Source organism: Salmo trutta, chromosome 32 (assembly GCF_901001165.1).
Source record: "Salmo trutta chromosome 32, fSalTru1.1, whole genome shotgun sequence".
NCBI lineage: Eukaryota > Metazoa > Chordata > Actinopteri > Salmoniformes > Salmonidae > Salmo > Salmo trutta.
The window spans coordinates 1,460,545-1,480,801 of record NC_042988.1 but is presented as its reverse complement, the minus strand read 5'-3'; the positions used below and the strand labels follow the sequence as shown (position 1 = coordinate 1,480,801).

The 20,257-nt window shown below is 46.2% G+C and overlaps 1 long non-coding RNA gene across 1 annotated transcript; it reads left to right on the top strand.

Moving 5' to 3' along the window:
* The first annotated feature begins 17,251 nt into the window (after positions 1-17,251).
* Positions 17,252-18,013, top strand: LOC115170742 (uncharacterized). The gene is made up of 2 exons (XR_003871087.1): positions 17,252-17,288; positions 17,384-18,013. It is a non-coding gene; the product is annotated as an uncharacterized LOC115170742 (long non-coding RNA).
* Positions 18,014-20,257: the final 2,244 nt, after the last annotated feature.

Here is a 20,257-nt window from a genome sequence, read left to right as displayed (position 1 = left end):
CACACTATATACCTTCCTCCTTATATACCTATAACCCTTAACTTCTGGTGTAGACCCTCTAAACCTTAGCACTCCATCAGTGACATGAATAAGTATATTTCACATTCTCAAAACACAACAGCTGTAACATAACAAAATGGTGAAAAAGTGAAGGGGTCTGAATACTTTCCAAATGCACTGTAGGTCTCAATAAAAATACATTAAATGCAATCGTTGGAAACCCACTTGCTGGCCAACCAATTTTCTCTCTTCATTCAATAGGGTTTTCAGTTAGTTTATCTTAAGCCATCCTTTTAAATACAATGTACCTTTAAATATAATTTTGTCTAGAGAATACACAAGGAGAATGGGTTCAGAATATTGGGATCAATGAAAGAAAGTGTTGTGGAAATTCACCACTAAGGACTCAAAGTAAATGAAGCAATCTTTAATATCATGGCTGGAGAGGTTCACAGACTCAATACAAACTTAATGATAATTCCAAAGGGGAGGTTCCCTTTCAGTTCCTTTATACTGTGACACAGACAAGTCATATAAGCATGGTTGGTTCCTGCATGTGACTGACTGATACCACATCAGGTTTCTTACTTTGAAACTGAGACATTGTATCACTCCTTCTAGATCCCAGAGCAATGTGCTGGGCATACTGCCAAATGGCTTTACTCCTTTGTGCAGGTTCATGCAACTCGCCAGTCGCATGAACCCAACCAATACAGGTTATTACAAAAGCAGCATTGTGCTAAACATACGATTACATACACACATGTAACGCCCTGGCCACAGAGAGGGGTTTTTGTTCTTTATTTTGGTTAGGCCAGGGTGTTACATTGGGTGGGCGTTCTATGTTATTTTTTCTAGGTTGGTTTGTTTCGTTGATTTTGGCCGTGTGGCTTCCAATCAGGCACAGCTGTAGTTTGTTGTTGCTGATTGGGAGTCACACATAAGTAGCCTGTTTTTCCTTTGGGTTTTTGTGGGTGATTGTTTCTGTCTAGTGTTTTCTGTTGAGAGTATTTCCTGACAGGACTGTTTTGCTGTCGTCTTTTGTTTATTTTTGTAGTGTTCTCTTTTTCAATTAAATTTCAAGATGAACACACGTCCCCCGCTGCACCTTGGTTTCATTACTACGACAGCCGTTACAACACAATAACATTTCCATCACAAAAGCCGTCCATTTCAGCACCAACTGGTCGATTTAAAAATACTCTGATCTTGTAGATTATTTAGGAAAATATTTTTTGTTAGGAAAGTATGTATGAATCATAAAAAAACAGGTCTAGAGAGCCTTCACCCATGAAATATATTGATGAATCAAAAATAAAGTGCTTTGATTAATCCTAAAAGTTGTCATGTTCAAGTTCAATCCATGAAATATTGGAAGGTGGAAAAAAGTGTACAATAAGGGTGAACAATAGTACTATAAATCTACCCTAATCCATGGAACTGTATGACACCGGTCCAGTTGTCGTGAACCGTGTGCCAGGCTCCAGGTTTAACCTGCTACTTGTGGTCTGAGTTCCATAATGATTCAAATAGGCTACATGTCCCAAATTATTTCACAACGTTAGCCTAATTAAATCCACTAATGCTAGCGACCCTCAGGAACAAATACACAGATGTGGCAGAGGGGAAAAAAGGTCAACTGTCACGTCCTGACCAGCAGATGGAGCTAGTGTTTTAGTTTTGGGGTCAGGACGTGGCATGTTTGTGTATGGGAATGTTTGTATTGTTGATTGGGACTTCCAATTGAAGGCAGGTGTGTTGAGTTGCCTTTGATTGAAGTCCTATATAGGTGTGTGTGTGTTTTTCTTTGGGGTTGTGGGTGGTTGTTTTTGCACTTGCTTTGTGAGCCTGCAAAACTGTTTGCTGTCGTGAGTACTGTTTTTGGTTTTCCAGTGGATACTTTACTTGTTTTGTTGATTTAATAAACATGAGTGTCCACAATCCCGCTGCGCCTTGGTCCATCTCTGAAGACAGCCGTTACAGAACCACCCACCACCAAAGGACCAAGCAGCGGAAGAGGAGGAAGCCACAGGAGGAAAAAGTGGAGGAATGGACTTGGCAGGACGAAAGACGATTCTTGGAGGACAAACTAAGGGAGCTAAGGGAACCCGAGAGGCAGCCCCAATAATTTTTTGGGGGGGGCACACGGGTAGCTTGGCCAGGCTAGGGAAGAGCCGTAAGCCAGCTACCCGTGACTACAGGGAGGTGCGTATGAGGTGGAGGGTGCCATGTTACGCTGAGGTACGCACCATCTCGCCTATACGGACGCACAGCCCAGTCCGCCCGGTACCAGCCCCAAGCATCAGGAGGCTAGTGCATCAGCCCAGCCTCGCCAGGCGTAAGACGCCAGAGCTGCCCGCCAGTCAACAGTCGCCAGAGCCGCCCGCCAGTCAACAGTCGCCAGAGCCGCCCGCCAGTCAACAGTCGCCAGAGCCGCCCGCCAGTCAACAGTCGCCAGAGCCGCCCGCCAGTCAACAGTCGCCAGAGCCGCCCGCCAGTCAACAGTCACCAGAGCCGCCCGCCAGTCAGCAGTCACCAGAGCCGCCCGCCAGTCAACAGTCGCCAGAGCCGCCCGCCAGTCAACAGTCGCCAGAGCCGCCCGCCAGTCAGGAGTCGCCAGAGCCGCCCGCCAGTCAGGAGCCGCCAGAGCCGCCCGCCAGTCAGAAGCCGCCAGAGTGGCCCGACTGCCCGGTTCTGCCAGAGTGGCCCGACTGCCCGGTTCTGCCAGAGTGGCCCGACTGCCCGGTTCTGCCAGAGTGGCCCTCCTGCCTTCCGGCCCAGCCCGAGTGGCCCTCCTGCCCTCCGGCCCAGCCCGAGTGGCCCTCCTGCCCTCCGGCCCAGCCCAAGTGGCCCTCCTGCCCTCCGGCCCAGCCCGAGTGGCCCTCCTGCCCTCCGGCCCAGCCCGAGGGGCCCTCCTGTCCCCCGGCCCAGCCCGAGGGGCCCTCCTGTCCCCCGGCCCAGCCCGAGTGGTCCGTCTGCCAGGGTCAGCCCGAGTGGCCCGTCTGCCCGGCGCAGCTATCGGCACCATCAAAGTGGGCGACGCCGAAGGTGGAGCGAGGTCCACGGCCTGCACCTGAGCCACCTCCAGGATAGGTGGGTTGGGGAGGGAGGGTGTAGCACACTGCCGTCGGTGATGGCAGCCACCCTCCCTTCCCTCCCTTATTGTTTAGGGGTTATTGTTTATGGGTTTTTTGTTGGTGTTTTTCTGTTGGTAGGTGCATTCCGGGGTCTGCACCTTGAGGGGGGGGTACTGTCACGACCTGACCAGCAGATGGAGCTAGTGTTTTAGTTTTGGGGTCAGGACGTGGCATGTTTGTGTATGGGAATGTTTGTATTGTTGATTGGGACTTCCAATTGAAGGCAGGTGTGTTGAGTTGCCTTTGATTGGAAGTCCTATATAGGTGTGTGTGTTTCTTTGGGGTTGTGGGTGGTTGTTTTTGCTTGCTTGCTTTGTGAGCCTGCAAAACGGTTTGCAGTCGTGAGTACTGTTTTTGGTTTTCCAGTGGATACTTTACTTGTTTTGTTGATTTAATAAACATGAGTGTCCACAATCCCGCTGCGCCTTGGTCCATCTCTGAAGACAGCCGTTACATCAACGTAATGGAATGGAATGATGCAAAATTGAAGCTACAAATACTAAAGTGACAGTCGTAAATGTATGTGTGTATTACTGATGGTGGCTCCCAATAGTAGCTAATATTTAACACGATACAAATTGTAAAATAAAACGGAGAAAATCCCGGGTATATAATTAAAACATTCTAAAGCGCATACATCAACTCGGCAGGTTCAGCCCTACAGAAGTCTCTCCAAATTTCCTCCACGCAAATTATGAGGACACACAAATAAAATGCTGAATAACGGCACAACTATTTATAGCCTACTTCACTGTGGAAAAGGGGCCGCAATACATATCATGTCATGTTGATGTGATTTTAAGTTAAGTGAATTAAGTCAAGGTCAGAATACGGCATATCTGAATACACACCGCCGCCACACCTTAATTTCTTGGATCTTCACCCCGAACGAATAGCAGGTGAATAGCATGATTTTCTCATGCTTAAGTACAGAGCGTGTTACTCGGGTCGGAATCGGCCACTATATGTTATCAGAAAATAATTATTTCCCAGTATTTGTTAGATCAACAATTGCATTTGGCGAAAGGCTCGGCACACGCATACTCAGGCTGACTGGCTCCCGTTCAGGCAAATGAGAAATAAGTGCACTCAGGCTATTCGGAAGGCCGAAGTTAGTTATTTTAAGGAGCAGTTCTCTCTCTGGGTCTAACCCCAAGAAGTTCTGGAAAATGGTTAAAGACCTGGAGAATAAACCCTCCTCCTCACCGCTGCCCATGTCCCTTAAAGTTGATGAGGTGGTTGTTACTGACAAGAAGCACATCGCTGAGTTTTTTAATCACCACTTCAGTAAGTCAGGATTCCTATTTGACTCAGCCATGTCTCCTTGCCCGTCCAACATTTCCTCTTCTCCCCTCATCTTCCACCCCGATGCTCCTCCCTCTTTTCCCTCTGCCTTGCTACAAAGTTTCTCCGTGCAGGCGGTCACCAAGCCTGAGGTGCTAAAGGAGCTCCTTAAACTTGACCCCCCAAAAAATCTGTGTCAGATGGTTTAGACCAAGGGGGGGAGAGGGCAAAGTATGGCCCGTATCCAGCCCGCCGTGATCTTCAATCCGGCCCGCGAGACTTTTTTTTTACCCCTTTTTTCTCCCCAATTTCGTGGTATCCTATTGGTAGTTACAGTCTTGTCCCATCGCTGCAACTCCCATACGGTTTCGGGAGAGGCGAAGGTCGAGAGCCGTGCGTCCTCTGAAACATGACCCAGCCAAGCCGCACTGCTTCTTGACACAATGCCCGCTTAACCCAGAAGCCAGCTGCACCAATGTGTCGGAGAAAACACCATACACCTGGTGACCGTGTCAGCGTGCATGCACCCGGCCCGCCACAGGAGTCGCTAGAGCGCGATGGGACAAGGAAATCTAGGCCTGCCAAACCCTCTCCAAACCCGGACGATGCTGGGCCAATTCGTCCGCCACCTTATGGGTCTCCCAGTCATGGCCAGCTGTAACACAGCCTGGGATCGAACCTGGGTCTGTAGTGACGTCTCAAGCACTGCAGTGCAGTACCTTCGACAGCTGTGCCACTCGGGAGGCCCCCGCAAATTGATTTTAACAAACAATTGATCCCAAAAAAATGCATCCCTCCGTTGAATTTCAAAATCCCGATGTGGCCCTCGAGCCAAAAGGTTTGCCCACCCCTGGTTTAGACCCTTTCTTCTTTAAGGTTGCTGCCCATATAATTGCCAAGACTATCTCTGACCTTTTTAACCTGTCTCTCCTCTCTGGGGAGGTTCCCATTGCTTGGAAGGCATCCACGGTTTGTCCTGTATTTAAAGGGGGAGATCAAGCTGATTCTAACAGTTATAGGCCTATTTCTTTTTTGCCCTGTTTATCAAAAGTGTTGGAAAAACTTGTCAATAATCATGTGGTTTGGTAAGAAGAATGCCCCTCTCCCCACAGGTGTGATTACTACCTCTGAGGGTTCAGAGCTTGAGGTAGTCACCTCATACAAGTATATGGGAGTATGGCTAGACGGTACACTGTCCTTCTCAGCACATATCAAAGCTGCAGGCTAAAGTTACATGTAGACTTGGTTTCCTCTATCGTAATCGCTCCTCTTTCACCCCAGCTGCCAAACTAACCCTGATACAAATGATCATCCTACCCATGCTTGATTATGGAGGTGTAATTTATAGATCGGCAGGTAAGGGTGCTCTCGAGCGGCTAGAAGTGCTTTACCATTCGGCCATCAGATTTGCCACCAATGCTCTTTATAGGACACATCACTGCACTCTATACTCTTCTGTAAACTGGTCATCTCTGTATACCCATCGCAAGACCCACTGGTTGATGCTCATTTATAAAACCCTCTTAGGCCTCACTCCCCCCTTCATGAGATATTTATTGCAGCCCTCATCTTCTACATACAACACCCGTTCTGCTAGTCACATTCTGTAAAAGGTCCCCAAAGCAAACAAATCCCTGGGTCGCTCGTCTTTTCAGGTCACTGCAGCTAGTGACTGGAATGAGCTGCAAAAAACACTCAAACTAGACAGTTTTATCTCAATCTCTGTAAGAATTGCGGAACTGTTGGCAGTGAAGTCAGACGCAGGAGAGCAGAAATAGGTAATAGCTGGAACAGTTTAATACAAAACCCATGGCAATACAAAAATAACCAACATAGGTACAAAACGCGACGCGCACCATTAACATAGAGTTCAAGCACTTACAAACAAACAATTCTACAGCAGCGCGCCGACCCCGGCCTCGGGGACGACCCGGAGGACGAGGTGCAGGGCGATCCGGAGATGGTGGAACTCCCGCAGCATTGAAGGGTCCAACACGTCCTCCACCTGATCCCAGCATCTCTCCTCCAGACCGTACCCCTCCCAGTCCACGAGGTACTGAAGGCCCCTCGCCCGACGTCTCGAATCCAGTATGGATTGAACGAAGTACGCCGGGCCCTATCGATGTCCAGTGGCGGCGGAGGAACCTCCCGCACCTCAGACGCCTGGAGCAGGCCAGCCACCACCGGCCTGAGGAGAGACACAAAGAACGAGAGGTTAATAAGGTAATCTGGGGGAAGTTGTAACCTGTAACTCACCTCGTTCAGTCTCCTCAGGACTTTAAATTGCGCCACAAACCGTGGACACAGCTTCCGGCAGGGCAGGCGGAGGGGCATGTTTCGGGTTGAGAGCCAGACCCGGTCCCCCGGTGCGAACACCAGGGCCTCACTGCGGTGACGGTCTGTTCCGGCTTTATGGCGCGCTGAAGGTGAACATGGGAGGCGTCCCATGTTTCCTCCACACGCTGGAACCAGTCGTCCACTGCAGGAGCCTCGTTCTGACTCTGATGCCAAGGAGCCAGAACCAGCTGATACCCCAGTATGCACTGGAAGGGTGAGAGGTTAATGGAGGAGTGGTGGAGCAAGTTCTGGGCCATCTCTGCCCAGGGCACGAATGCTGCCCACTCCCACGGCCGGTCCTGGCAATAAGACCTCAGAAACCTACCCACATCCTGCTTTACCCTCTCCACCTGCCCATTACTCTCGGGGTGAAAACCTGAGGTAAGGCTGATCGAGACTCCCAGACGTTCCATGAATGCCCTCCAGACCCTCAAAGTGGGTCAGACACTATGTCTTCAGGCACCCCGTAGAGCCGGAATACATGCGTAAACAAGGCCTCCGCAGGCTGTAGGGCCGTAGGGAGACCGGGCAGCATGAGGAGATGGCAGGACTTAGAGAAATGATCCACAACAACCAGGATTGTGGTGTTTCCCTGTGATGGGGGAAGATCGGTCAGGAAATCGATCGACAGGTGTGACCATGGCCGCTGTGGAACGGGTAAGGGGTGTAGCTTACCTCTGGGCAGGTGCCTAGGAGCCTTGCACTGGGAGCACACCGAGCAGGAGGAAACATACACCCTCACATCCTTAGCCAAATTGGGCCACCAGTACTTCCCACTCAGACAGGGCACCGTCCGACCAATGCCTGGATGACCAGAGGAGGGTGACGTGTGGGCCCAATAGATCAGCCGGTCACGGACAGCAGACGGAACGTACAGACGCCCAGCAGGACACTGGAGGGGAGCGGGCTCTGCACGCAACGCCTGCTCAATGTCCGCGTCCAGCTTCCACACTACCGGCGCCACCAGGCAGGAGGCGTATGGGGGTTGGATCCATGGGCCGCTCCTCTGTGTCATACAGCCGGGACAGTGCGTCTGCCTTTCAGTTCTGGGAACCTGGTCTGTAGGAAAGGGTGAAAACAAAACGGGTGAAAAACATGGCCCACCTTGCCTGGCGAGGGTTCAGTCTCCTCACCACCCGGATGTACTCCGGATTGCGGTGGTCAGTCCAGATGAGAAAAGGGTGTTTAGCCCCCTCAGGCCAATGTCTCCACGCCTTCAAAGCCATGACGACAGCCAACAGCTTCCGGTCCCCCACGTCATAGTTTCGCTCTGCCGGGCTGAGCTTCCTCGAAAAGAAGGCACAGGGGCAGAGCTTTGGTGGTGTACCCGAGCGCTGAGAAAGCATGGCTCCTATCCCAGCCTCGGACAAATCCACCTCCACTATGAATGCCAAAGAGGGATCCGGATGGTCCGGCACGGGAGCTGAGGTAAACAGAGCCCTCAGGTGACCAAAGGCCCTGTCCGCCTCAGCTGACCACTGCAAACGTACCAGTCCCCCCTTCAGCAGTGAGGTAATGGGAGCCGCTACCTGACCAAAACCTTGTATAAACCTCCGGTAGTAATTGGCAAACCCTAGAAACCGCTGCACCCCCTTTACCGTGGTGGGAGTCGGCCAATTATGCACGGCTGAGATGCGGTCACTCTCCATCTCCACCCCTGATGTGGAAATGCGGTACCCTAGGAAGGAGACGGACTGTTGGAAGAACAGACATTTCTCAGCCTTGGCGTACAGGTCATGCTCCAACAGTCGACCAAGCACCTTGCGCACCAGGGACACATGCTCGGCGCGTGTAGCAGAGTATATCAGGATGTCATCAATATACACCACTACACCCTGCCCGTGCTGTTCACTGAAAATCTCATCTACAAAGACTTGGAACACTGATGGAGCATTCATCAACCCGTACGGCATGACGAGGTACTCATAATGCCCTGAGGTCGTACTGAACGCCGTCTTCTACTCGTCTCCCTCCCGGATACGCACCAGGTTGTAAGCACTCCTGAGATCAAGTTTGGTGAAGAAGCACGCCCCGTGCATTGACTCAATCGCCTCCTTCTTCTTCACAAAAAAGAAACTCGAGGAGGCGGGAGAAGTGGAGGACCGAATGTACCCCTAACGCAGGGATTCGGAGACATATGTTTCCATAGCCACCGTCTCATCCTGTGACATAGGATACACATGACTCCTGGAAAGTGCAGCGTCTACCAGGAGATTTATCGCACAATCCCCCCGTCGATGGGGTGGTAATTGAGTCGGCTTCTTTTTGGAGAAGGCGAGAGCCAAATCGGCATATTCGGGGGGAATGCGCACGGTGGAGACCTGGTCTGGACTTTTCACCGTAGTAGCACCTACGGAAACCCCTAAACACCTCCCCGAACACTCCTGCAACCACCCTGTGAGAGCCCTCCGTAGCCATGAAACAGTGGGGTCATGACAAGCTAACCAGGGTAGGCCTAACACCACGGGAAACGCAGGAGAGTCAATGAGAAAGAGACTGATTCTCTCCATGTGACCCCCCTGCGTCACCATACCCAGAGGAGCGGTGGCCTCCCTAATCAACCCTGGCCCTAATGGTCGACTATCTAAGGCGTGAACTGGGAAGGGTGTTACCACAGGAACGATGGGGATCCCTAAACTATGGGCAAATGAACTGTCAATAAAATTCCCAGCCGTGCCTGAATTCCTTATGCTGGGAATGCGGGGAAAACTCAGGAAAAGTGACGAACAAAAACATGTGTGCAACAGAGGGCTCTGGGTGAAAATGGTGCTTTCTCACCTGGGGTGACGCCAGAGTGCCTTGCCTGCTGCCTCGACCCCCAGAGGAACCAACCCGGCAACGACCGGCAGTGTGACCTCTGCAGCCACAGATGGTGCACGAGACGGAATCTCCTCCGGTCTCCCTGAGCGCAGCACCTTCCAACTCCATGGGCATCGGAGCGATGGTCCTGGGGGATGGAACCAACAGACCCCGATCTGGATGTCCGCGGGTAGCCAGCAGGTTATCCAGCCGAATGGACAGGTCCACCATCTGATCAAAGGTAAGGGTGGTGTCCCTGCAGGCCAACTTTCGACGGACGTCCTCGCGCAAACTGCAGCGATAGTGGTCGATCAGGGCCCTGTCGTTCCATCCCGCTCCGGAGGCCAGGGTCCGAAAGTCCAAAGCGAACTCCTGTGCGCTCCTCGTCCCCTGCTGTAGGTGGAAAAAACGTTCACCCACCACTCTGCCCTCGGGCTTGTGGTCGAAGACTGCCCCGAAACGACGGGTGAACTCCTCAAAGTTGTCCAACACCGCATCTCCTTCCACCCACACGGCATTGGCCCACTCCAGGGCTTTCTCTGAGAGGCATGAGACGAGGGTGGACACCCTCTCACGGCCCGAAGGAGCCGGGTGGACGGTTGCCAGGTATAAATCCAACTGCAGTAGGAACCCCTGGCAGCGGGCAGCCGTCCCATCAAACTCCCCGGGGAGGGTGAGGCGTATTCCACTGGAACCGGGTGCAGGGGGAGTGAGCAGTGGAGGCCCCTGTTGTGCTGGGGGAGGCGCTGGAGGAACTCCCTGTCTCTCCCAGCGGTCCATGATTTGGACAACGCGGTCCATGGCGAGATGGTGGATCATCGCCTCTTGCTCCAGAATGCGCTCCTCGACCCCTATACCAGGGGCACCTGCTCCTTGCTGACTCCATATGGTGGTGTGGAATTCTGTAAGGGTTGCGGAACTGGTGGTAGTGAAGTCAGACGCAGGAGAGCAGAAATAGGTAATAGCTAGAGCAGCTTAATACAAAACCCACGGCAATACAAAAATAACCTACATGGGTACAAAACCCAACGCGCACCAGCAACATAGAGTACAAGCACTTACACTTACAAACAATTCCACAAGGACATGGGGGGGAGCAGAGGGTTAAATACACAAAAAATAATGAGGGAAATGGAAACCAGGTGTGTAAGAAAACAAGACAAAAGAAATGGACAATGAAAAGTGGATCGACGATGGCTAGAAGACCGGTGACGCCGACCGCCGAACACCGCCCGAACAAGGAGAGGAAACGACTTCGGTGGAAGTCGTGACAATCTCTTAATTCAAAGACTCAATTATGGACACTTACTGACAGTTGTGGCTGCTTGCTTGATGTATTGTTGTCTCTATCTTCTTGCCCTTTGTGCTGTTGTCTGTGCCCAATAATGTTTGTACCCTGTTTTGTACTGCTACCATGTTGTGTTGCTGCCATGTTGTGTTGCTACCATGTTGTTGTCATGTTGTGTTGCTACAATGCTGTGTTGTCATGTGTTGCTGCCATGCTATGTTGTTGTCTTAGGTCTCTCTTTATGTAGTGTTGTGTTGTCTCTCTTGTCGTGATGTTCCTTCTGTCCTATATTTTTATTTCATTTATTTTTATTTTTAATCCCAGCCCACATCCCCGCAGGAGGCCTTTTGATGGGCCGTCATTGTAAAAAATAATTTGTTTTTAACTGACTTGCTGTCACAGCTGTCGTGGAAGATAGAATGGGACCAAGGCGCAGCGGGTTGCGTGCTCAACATCTTTGTTATAAGTATGAGAACACCACGAAAAAACTATAAAAAAACTAACGACAGGAACAGAGTAGCAGGCTCAACAAAAGCAATGCTAACAAATAACTACCCACAAGTGACAAACAAAACACACACCTACTTATAGGACTAGAAACACCTGCCTCCAATTGAGAGTCCAGCACCCAACCTACACATAGAAAAACTAACCTAGAACATACCCCTAGAAATACAAACATAAACCAGTGACCAACAAACCCCGTAATACATAAATCAACTACCCTCTGCCACGTCCTGACCAAACTACAATAACAAAATATCCTCTATACTGGTCAGGACGTGACACTTGCCTAGTTCAATAAATACAATTAAATAAAAGATCAAACACTGCAGTATGGAAGGGAACAATTTGTCTCATGACAAAGAAAAATACTGTTTGTGATCTTTGAGTTATTATCAAACTAATATTTGAAATTATATGTGTATTCTTTACATTAATAAGTGGCATATCCTTTTGATAACAATATTTGTGAAATTAATGAGACTTTTGATGTTTCACATCTCAGTTGAATTTGTTTGAATTCCTTTCAATACAATTACAATTAAAATTCAATTAAAATTCTGCTTCCTGTGGGTGTGGCCAATAAAAAGTCAATTCATTGTTTGAATTGAATTGAATTCAGAAATTCAAAATTAATTGTTTAATTAAAAAATATATACAATACCAGTCAAAAGTTTGGACACACCTATTCATTCAAGGGTTTTTCTTTATTTTTACTATTTTCTACATTGTAGAATAATGGTGAAGACAGCAAAACTATGAAATAACACATATGGAATCATGTAGTAACCAGAAAATAGTTAAACAAATCAAATATATTTTATATTTGAAATTCTTCAAATGGTATCGTGACTTTACCTCCATTAATCTGTCCTTTGGTCTGATGAGTCCAAATTTGAGATTTTGGGTTTCAACCGCCGTGTCTTTGTGAGATGCAGAGTAGGTGAACGGATGATCTCTGCATGTGTGGTTCCCACCGTGAAGCATGGAGGAGGAGGTGTGATGGTGTGGGGGTGCTTTGCTGGTGACACTGTCAGTGATTTATTTAGAATTCAAGGCGCACTTAACCAGCATGGATAGCACAGCAATCTGTTGCTATATGCCATTCCATCTGGTTTGCACTTAGTGGGACTTTCATTTGTTTTTCAACAGAACAATGACCCAACAAACCTCCAAGCCGTGTAAGGGCTATTTGACCAATAAGGAGAGTGATGGAGTGCTACTTCAGATGACCTGTTCTCCACAATCACCCGACCTCAACCCAACTGAGATGGTTTGGGATGAGTTGGACCGCAGAGTGAAGGAAAAGCAGCCAACAAGTGCTCAGCATATGTGGGAACTCCTTTTGACTGGTACTGTACAAGCAGACCAACATAGTTTCTGTGCCCAAGAAAGAGAAGGTAACCTGCCTAAATGACTACCGTCCCATAGCACGCACGTCGGTAGTCATGAAGTGCTTTGAAAGGCTGGTCATGGCTCACATCAACACAATCATCCCGGAAACCCTAGACCCACTCCAATTCATATACCGCCCCAACAGATCCACAGATGGCACAATCTCAATTGCAATCCACATTGCCCTTTCCCACATGGGCAAAAGGAACACCTATGTGAGAATGCTGTTCATTGACTTGGCTCAGCATTGAACTCCATAGTGCCCACAAAGCTCATCACTAAGCTAAGGACCCTGGGACTATACACCTCCCTCTGCAACTGGATCCTGGGCTTCCTGACGGGCCACCCCTCAGGTGGTAAGGGTAGGCAACACACAGCTGCCACGCTGATCCTCAACACAGGGGCCCCTGAGGGTTGGAGGTTATAAATTACATCCTGTCCCTTTGTTCTGTGGAGAGAATCACTGAGGACAGGGGAGAATGAACATCAACCATTTATCTCCCCGCACGATTTGTTCTCTTTGAATAAACCAATTTTTCTCCCCCTGATTTGCTGTGGGGTCTCTGTTATTGAAGAATCACATCAACTGCTAACAAGCTGCACCATCGAGAGCATCCTGACCGGTTGCATCACCGCCTGGTATGGCAACTGCTCGGCATCTGACCGTAAAGTGCTACAGAGGGTAATGCGTATGGCCCAATACATCACTGGGGCCAAGCTTCCTGCCATCCAGGACCTATATACTAGGCGGTGTCAGAGGAAGGCCCAAAACATTAAAGACTCCAGTCACCCAAGTCATAGACTGTTCTCTCTGCTACCACACAGCAAGCAGTACCTGAGCGCCAAGTCTAGGTCTAAAAAGCTCCTTATTAACAGCTTCTACGCCCAAGCTATAAGACTTCTGAACAGTTAATCAAATGGCAACCCGGACTATTTACATTGACACTCCCCCCACTATGTTTTTTCACTGCTGCTAAACGCTGTTTATTATCGACGCAAAGTTGCTTTACCCCTACTTACATGTACAAATTACCTCGACTAACCTGTACCCCCGCACATTGACTCAGTACCGGTACCCCTGTATATAGACTCATTATTGTTATTTTGTTACTTTTTATTTTAGTTTTTATTTTAGTTTATTTAGTAAATATTTTCTTAACTCTATTTCTTGAACTGCATTGTTGGTTAAGAACTTGTAAGTAAACATTTCACTGTAATGTCTACACCTGTTGTGTTCACTGCATGTGACAAATAACATTTGATTTGATATTGAGGAAACTAGTAAGCACACATTGTGTCCTGTCCGTTAGATAGTTCTTGAACCAATTGCAAAATGCCTGATCTAGGCCTATTTCAGACAGCCTTTGAACAAAACAAAATTGTCAACTGTATCAAAACACCTTCGACAGGTCAATACATAAGACAGCGCAATGATTTGTATGGTCTAAACAATATCGCACATCATCTAAGACAAGTGTAGCCACTGAAACAGTGCTATGTCAAGGTCTAAAACCGGATTGCTGCTCATTAAGAATAGAATGAGAAGTTCTCAGCTGAGAGTTGGCTTGGAAATTGGACGGTAGTTATCCAAGTCAGAAGGATCTCTGCCTTTGTGTAGGGAAAGGACTTTTCCAGATCGCAGGGAAAACCCCAGAAAGAATTGTAGAGTAAAAAATATAGGTGAATAATTCTGCAATAAGTGGGGCAGAAATCTGCAGCAAAAGGGATGAAGTGAGTCAGCCACAGTTGATTATTTTACATTGATGTTCAATTAGGCACTTAGTGCATCATAGACATCAAATGTTGAAATTGTATTGTTCTCTGCAACCAATCTGGGAATGTATTGTTCTCTGCAACCTGAATGCATGAACTATCACAGAAACTTCAGGAGAGAAATGTAGCTTTGGCTTAGGGACACCCTCCACTGGGATCACAGTTTTCAGAAGCTATTCTATCAAATAGGTGGCCCGCTGAGGCAAAGTGGTTATTAAAAGTACCACAAATTTCCGTCTTATCTGTTATGGGACCAGAAGCTGTCATAACCTGAGGGTGTGAAGTTTTGTTTCAGAGATTTGGTTATCTTCCAGAAGGCAGCTGGATTCCCACCATTCTCAGATACACAGTTCAAGAAGTATGTCAATTTTGCTTTTCTAGCCAGGGATAGACATCTATTTCTCAAGTGTCTGAAGGACTGCCAGTCAGACGTAGAATCAGTCGGCCTTAGCCCAAGCTAAATTTCTTTCCTGAAGTTCATCTGATAGTTCATGCGTGAAACAGGGATTAGCACTATGCTTTACCAATAGTTTTTTGAACGGTGCATGCTTATCTGCAATAGAGTTGAACAAAGAAGTAAAACAATTTAGGGCCTGATCCGAGTCAGAGATATCTGACACAATCCCCCATCCACACAATCCCAGATCAGACAAGAATTATTGCTCATTAAAATGTCTATAATCTCTTCCTAATAATACCATCACTGAACTCGTTAGCAAAAATTCCATTGACTGTATACCTATGAGGGGTGTTTGTAGATTTTAAAGTGTTTACAGTTGGGGTGGGTTGGTTCAGTTATCGGTTGAGTTACATTTAGCCTAATGCAGATATGTTTCAGCCTACCAGAAGCTGGCAGTAAACCAATCCAAATGAAGATCAGTCAAAATTATAAGGAAATTTCACTCTGGCTCTGCCATGGCATATACAGTTGAAGTCGGAAGTTTACATACACTTAGGTTGGAGACATTAAAACTCGTTTTTCAACCACTCCACACATTTCTTGTTAAACTATAGTTTTGGCAAGAAGGTTACGACATCTACTTTGTGCATGACACAAGTCATTTTTCCAACAACTGTTTACAGACAGATTATTTCACTTATAATTCACTGTATCACAATTCCAGTGGGTCAGAAGTTTACATACACTAAGTTGACTGTGCTTTTCAACAGCTTGGAAAATTCCAGAAAATGATGTCATGGCTTTAGAAGCTTCTGATAGGCTAATTGACATCATTTCAGTCAATTGGACGTGTACCTGCGGATGCATTTCAAGGCCTAGCTTCAAACTCAGTGCCTCTTTACTTGACATCATGGGAAAATCAAAAGAAATCAGCCTAGACCTCAGAAACAAATGTGTGGACCTCCACAAGTCTGGTTCATCCTTGGGAGCAATTTCCAAACGCCTGAATGTACCACGTTCATCTGTACAAACAATAGTACGCAAGTATAAACACCATGGGACCACACAGCCATCATACCACTCAAGAGGAGATGTGTTCTGTCTCCTAGAGATGAATGTACTTTGGTGCGAAAAGTACAAATCAATCCCAGAACAACAGCAAAGGACCTTGTGAAGATGCTGGAGGAAACAGGTACAAAAGTATCTATATCCACAGTAAGTAAAACGAGTCCTATATCGAAATAACCTGAAAGGCCGCTCAGCGAGGAAGAAGCCACTGCTCCAAAATCGCCATAAAAAACCCAGACTTTGGTTTGCAACTGCACATGGGGACAAAGATTGTACTTTTTGGAAAAATGTCCTCTGGTCTGATGAAACAAAAACAGAACTGTTTGGCCATAATGACCATCGTTATGTTTGGAGGAAAAAGGGGGATGCTTGCAAGTCGAAGAACACCCTCCCTACCGTGAAGCACGGGGGTGGCAGCATCATGATGTGGGCGTGCTTTGCTGCAGGACGGACTGGTGCACTTCACAAAATAGATGGCATCATGAGGATGGAAAATTATGTGGATATATTGAAGCAACATCTCAAGACATCAGACAAGAAGTTAAAGCTTGGTCGCAAATGGGTCTTCCAAATGGACAATGACGCCAAGCATGCTTCCAAAGTTGTGGCAAAATGGCTTAAGGACAACAAAGTCAAGGTATTGGAGTGATCATCACAAAGCTCTGACCTCAATCCCATAGAAAATTTGTGGGCAGAACTGAAAAAGTGTGTGCGAGCAAGGAGGCCTACAACCCTGACTCAGTTACACCAGCTCTGTCAGGAGGAATGGGCCAAAATTCACCCAGCTTATTGTGGGAAGCTGTGTTGAAGGCTACCCGAAACGTTTCATAATTTAAAGGCAATGCTACCAAATACTAATTGAGTGTATGTAAACTTCTGACCCACTGGGAATGTGATGAAAGAAATAAAAGCTGAAATAAATTATTCTCTCTACTATTATTCTGACATTTCACATCCTTAAAATAAAGTGGTGATCCTAATTGACCTAAGACAGGGAGTTTCTACTAGGATTAAATGTCGGAATTGTGAAAACCTGAGTTTAAATGTATTTGGCTAAGGTGTATGTAAACTTCCGACTTCAACTGCGGTCATTATATTAACGACATTACTTTTTTGTCATAATCATCAAAATGATCCAAACCACAAGCTTCAACGAGCACATTTTCTTTTCACTGGTAGAATCGGGAAGTTTCGACTTCCTGTGTATTTGGCTGCTCATAGTGAACCACAACGTCCGGCATTCATAGCGAATTTAGATACAGCCCACTAGGAAGATGGGGCGTGCCTACAAACTTGGATAATGGTATTGTTTATGTTGTGTAGTGGAATATTACTGTGTCTCTTTCTGCCTACAGTGTCTCACACGTATCATACATGTTTGACCTGTTGCATACTTAGAAATGGGAGAGTGAAGAAAATTCCTGTCCGACCAAAGATGACTAGGACACACCCTGACCAGACCACCAGTGGTGACTGCCTGGGGGAAAACACCACATTCACGAATCTGGACAGGACAAACCACTGCATTTCAGTAAGTCAATTTAAATGAATTTGTAGTGAAAATAAAAGTAGTGACAAGGATCCTAAATCCCAGAGAGAGGATTTGGCGGGGCTAGTGAGAGCCCCGTTGACAGTACAGTTTTTAGGCATAATATACATGTCTATGTAGCCTGAGAGCTAAGAGTAGTGAATATAAGCATAGGATAAATGTCTATGTAGCCTGAGAGCTACAAGCAGTGAAGATAGGCAGAAGAGAAATGTCTCTGTAGCCTGAGAGGTACGAGCAGTAAAGATAGGCATAAGAGAAATGTCTATGTAGCCTGAGAGCTACGAGTAGTGAAAATAGAGATGTGAGAGTTGAATACTGTTCAGTGGTGTGTTGAACATGCATGTATGAGAGAACAAGTGGGAATGACAAACTTTTTGACAGGAGGAATAGCCTCCCGTGTGAATGAGGAGAGTGTGGATTGTTAATTCTTAGACTGTAAAGGGTAAGATTATTAACCAATGAAATGAATATGAAGCAAATAGAAGTGGTGAAAAAAGTTGTCATATTTCAGTAAAAGTAAAGATACCTTAATAGAAAATGACTCAAGTAAAAGCGAAAATCACCCATTAAAATCCTACTTGAGTAAAAGTAAAAACTTATTTGGTTTTAAATATACTTAAGTATCAAAAGTAAATGTAATTGCTAAAACATACGTAAGTATCAAAAGTAAAAGTATAAATCATTTCAAATTCCTTATATTAAGCAAACCAGATGGAACCATTTTCTTGTTTTTTCATTTTACGGATAGCCAGAAGCACACTCCAACCCTCAAACATAGTTTACAAATGAAGGATGTGCTTAGTGAGTCTGCCAGATCAGAGGCAGTAGGGATGACCAGGGATGTTCTCTTGATAAGTGTGTGAATTAGACCATTTTCCTGTTCTGCAAAGTATTTGAAATGTAATGAATACTTTTGGGTGTCAGGCAAAATGTATGGAGTAAAAAGTACTTAATTTTCTTAAGGAATGTAATGTACAGTAAAGTAAAGTACAGATACCCAAAAAAGTAAGGCACAGATACCCAATTAAGTAAGGCCTGGCCATTTGTTTGTTTTTCCCCTACGCTTTACCACAAACGCCGGCACCCACACACAACCCACCTGTTATGAATATTTGTTAGTGGTGTTAATACATGTTTGATTTATTGTGTGGGGTCTTTTTATTTTGGTTTTCGTGGGTTTTTCATGGGTTAGCACCTTAAAGGGCACACAAATGAAATTTTCTCAAGTATTTATTGTCAGAGTTTTGGTTGCACACGTATATTCTCCTGATAAGAAATGTGCTGAAAAATCTGATGTAAACCTGTTACACAGAATGTTTAAAATGTCTTTAAATAATGAGTCTGAAGTTCAGGGAAAGAAACACTCACTTAATGGTGTTGAATGAACTCTGACCTCTGTTTTGACTTTCTGGTGAGGTGACATTGGGTGACATTTAAATGTAATATGGAAACACTAAGAATTAGGAAGAAGTTTATAATTTAGCAATAGTCTTATGTGTGATTCAGACCATGAGGACAGAGAGAGAGAGTGCTGCCTCTGAATAAGGGACATCTGTATCTAGTCAATTTTACTATTCCTTGAATTACCATATGGGATACAATTATTTTTAGATGGAGTTATCGAGGGTTGTAATTCAAATTTTGTTATTTTGATTTAACAGGCAGTGTTGTTGTTTTTTTGGGGACGCATGAATCACGATGTAAGTCTTGTGTCCAAAGGGGGAATTACCAGTCCCCTGGGGCCCTTTAGAAAAAATACTAATTGATTTTGTTCACGTCTGCCTATAAAAGGAATAAATATATGTTGGTAATGATTGACAGTTACACCAAATGGATTAAAGTTTTCCCCACCTCATGTGATATATGAAGAAGTGTAAAGATGTTATTGTTTTATTTTAGTTTTTGCTCCAATATAAATCTCACCAGATTGGATCTGCTGGATGGTCAGGATTTCTCCCTGAGGATTAGCCCTCTAACTCCCTAACCCTGTAACTCTGTGGTGAGGTCGCCAATATGATAAGGGAGTATAAACCAATTTGCAAAATGGTTTCAACAGTGTGTTGTTATTCTCTTTGACATTTGTCTTAGACATTTGTATTAAGAATATTGGGAATGTAATAATTTGTCATACAGTGAATAGTTTGACTGGATTTCCTGAATCAGAAATGTCCTAAACTGTTGTTCTGGTCTGTCATCTCTCTCAAGGTTATGGCGAAGGTGACCACAGATGCTATCTAGATGCATGAAAGGGATAAATCGACCGAGAACAGAGTAACCCTCATACTGAGGATTGTGAATGATGCTGTTTGCCAGAGCACCTTGAGTGCCAAACTGTGTCACCATTCTCTCCCAGGTTCCACCTGGAAGTTGTTTTTCAGTTAATGATTTGGCTAATGCCTTTTAAAGTATCCCTGTGGAATCAGAGTCACAGGAGTGGTTTTCCTACACATTTCTTGGGAAATGTTTTTCTAGTAAGGCTATGTCGAATCACCTGCCATTTTTTCTAAGGAAATGGCTTGAAAGTTTGAGAGTTTCCTCCCACCAGGTGATTCGAGAGTTTGAGAGTTTCCTCCCACCAGGTGGGAGCACTATGGTCCATTATGTAGATTACCTGTTGGTCTGTTCCCCTTCTGATGAGATCTGTCACGAGGACACCAAGGCCCAATTGATCTTTATAGCAGAGAATGGTCACAAAGTTTCCCCTTCTAAGATACAGCTGTGTA